We start from the raw sequence: 3048 nt of genomic DNA, 5'->3' as shown, positions 1-3048 counted from the left end.
TCTTCTGTCTTATAAAACCCTCATTACTTACTCACAACTCCATATCTCACCTCCTATTGTGTGCTGCTTACCCCCTCTTAGATTGTTAGCTTTTCTGGGCAGGGTCCTCCCCTCCTCCTGTGTCACTGTCTGTATCTGTGTGTCATTTGCAACCACTATTTAATTGTACAGCGCTGCGTAATATGTTGGCGCTATATTAGTACTGTTTAATAATGATAATAAATACTTTTTTTATTCTGATCTCTGCAGCCTTTTAGCATTTGCTTCTTGTACATATGCATGCACTTCAACTATGGGCATATGGCATCTTTTAGGGCAGGTTTCCCTGGCGTATGTGTAATGTGTATTGGCTTGGCTAATTTTAGTCTTCAACAGAAGCCTGCATGACAAGTGACAACATGCAAACACAATCAGGAGACAAGACCATAGTGTTGTCACCCTACATCAGGAAGTGTCTAATCAAAGACATTCATGGCAAAATCACAAAGTACTGCAGATTCCAAAACTCCCCAAAATGACTTTAGAAATTACTTTAAAATATTGTTTACTCATATAGCTTTTATTAATTAGGCTTAAATATTCTTTAACCTTTTAGCATCTGACCTGCTCTGGTATGAGTGGAAAGCCCTACTGTTTTGGCCAGCTGATCAAGACAGCCTTAAAATCCCAAACTGGGAAGGAGACCAGGTGAGGAGTTGGTATCTCTCAAGAACAAGGATAAGTACGTAAATTTTCTATTAAACAATTGTTTAGCACTATCCCTATATGTACATCTCCCCGACCTAATTTCCTCATTTTTTTCTTTACAATCTATGTGCACTACCACTGTTGAGGTTCTTTAAAGAATTTTAGGTGCTTGGTTGTCTATAGGTAGAGACAGGAGAGTGAAGACTCATCAAAATGCTGCTACATGTTTACAATAGGCGAGGGGTGTCCTGGACCAAGCTAGGCTGATAAAGTAGTAAAGGTCCAGAACTTGTCTGTACTGTGTGGTAGAGGACCCTAAATCACATGAATAGGTTAAAATAATTTACAAATCCTTCAACAAAGTAAACAATTGTCTGCAGCTCAGCTTAAAGACATTTAAAGAGAATCTTAGTCCAAACATATTTTATTTGTGTTCATTATCAAGAATGGATTCCACCATGCTGTTTTCTTGCTGAACATAATTTATCATCCATAAACCAGCATGAGAAAAAGTTTCTAATGGCTAAGCTATTATAGAGCCGGTATATTATTATGCTTTAATCTAGGCTGCTGATAAATGACGATGTAATGTGATGGGGTCAAGATGTTTGTCTTTTTTATTTTGTTTATTTTAGTGTTCGTTAAATGATCATTTATTTTAAGACAATTATACCATTAATGATGGCTCTGTTCTTTTGGGTTATTGCCGACTTATTGTCCATGTACCAGCTGCTCGGGGAGACCTGTGGATAGACCGATGACTTTAGGGATTCCTACTATCAGAACTGAATCCAGTTTTAGCTGTACCACTGCAAAATTGCATTAAAAAGTAATCAGATTGGATAGTTTGGGAGCTTTTATAGGCATTGGTGAACAATCCACCAAAAAAATATCTAAATCTTCTGAGGACTTCAGTGGAGAAACTTCCCTTTCATGGTTTCTGGCTTTGCTCTGGTAGAGCTTTTGTTTTATCTTCTATCCCAGTTGTCCGTTTATATTCTATGGTGCTCAAAATAACAGCGGCATAGCTACAAAACTATGGTCACCAAAGCAGAATTTGGACATGGGCCCCCCTTACTCTGCACTGCAGAATGTTTGGGCTCCAGTGCTAATTTTTGGCAAGACCCCTTCCATTTAGGATTTCTTTACATGAGAAGCTTCCCTTTATATCTCTTTACGTAAGTATTCTCTCCCTCATATTAAGACCCTCTGGTAAAATCTGTACCCTTACTTTACACCAGAGCTTCTCCTTCACATTAGAGTCCTTACCTTCACATGTGGACCCCCAACCATTTACATCAAAGTCCTGCTTTTACATCAGACTTTCACATCAGAGATTCATCTTTTACACCAGAATACGCAACTTCACTTCATAGCTCCCGTTTACATCAGAGACTCCTATTTAGGTGAGAATCCCCCCACCACCACCATAGTTCCATCTTTACATTGGAGTCCCTCCCCACCTTACATCATCGTTTCCTCCATACATCAGGACCCCCCACCCTCAGCAATTCACCCACAAATGTAACTTCACCATCTGCTCACTGTTCCAAATGGAGCCATCAGAATAAATCTTCCACCACTGTCTTCCTTTAGCGGTTTCTAACAGATGACAAAATCTAATGCAGATCCAAGAAAAGAAAGGCAATAGTAGAAAATCTCTTCCTCTGTGTGCAACAATTAGCAGCCAGACAATGGTCATAAGATGACCTCCAACTGGAGTATGGATGCAGTCTCATTTCACTTTCCTACAAAAATGCAAAATAAGTAAAACATAAAAACAGGGGAGCAGGACCACTTGTAATAGTTGCAGAAGATACACAAACCTAAACATTTATAGAGTAACTAAAGTTCTACTTTTAATTTTGTATGATCAGGCAGGTTGTTATTGCAGAAATGGACAATCATAGTCCCTTCTGCAATAATCTGTCTTACCTGTCTAATTGCTCCGGGTTTCTGAAGTCAAAGCTGACCTAGATGGTCATCAAGATGGCTGAAGATCATCCGGAAAAGGAAGGAGGGAAGGAGGATGACGACACCCAGGGTTGGAAACCTGTTAGGTTAGCCACAAGGATTTGTTCCTCTTTATGTGCAGAGATCATGTCACCGGGGTACCTAAGAGTTGTAAGTTACCATTAGATTGGTCAAACTCTCCTCAAAAAAAAACAAAACACTGTTATGAAAGCTATATAAACTATACACTCAAAAAAAGGTAACTTTAACCTCCAGTACCCAACCAATGCTGCGAGAAAAAACTAAGTCTAAAAGAAAAAAATGCCTTGATGCAGTTTGTAAACCCAATAACTAAAATCTCATATATCTAATTTCACAGATTTGTTCATAATAACCTGTGATACTGCC

General features: G+C 38.9%; 1 long non-coding RNA gene across 1 annotated transcript; it reads right to left on the bottom strand.

Annotated features, from left to right (window-relative positions):
* Positions 1 to 1294: 1294 nt before the first annotated feature.
* On the bottom strand, positions 1295 to 2801 carry LOC140331954 (uncharacterized). The gene is made up of 2 exons (XR_011920992.1): positions 2623 to 2801; positions 1295 to 2435 (listed from the first exon to the last, which is right to left on the bottom strand). It is a non-coding gene; the product is annotated as an uncharacterized lncRNA (long non-coding RNA).
* Positions 2802 to 3048: the final 247 nt, after the last annotated feature.

The sequence above is a fragment of the Pyxicephalus adspersus genome, chromosome 5 (genome assembly GCF_032062135.1).
Source record: "Pyxicephalus adspersus chromosome 5, UCB_Pads_2.0, whole genome shotgun sequence".
In the NCBI taxonomy this organism is placed as follows: domain Eukaryota; kingdom Metazoa; phylum Chordata; class Amphibia; order Anura; family Pyxicephalidae; genus Pyxicephalus; species Pyxicephalus adspersus.
Note: the sequence above shows the minus strand (reverse complement) of the source record. Positions and strands in the feature narration are given on the sequence as shown.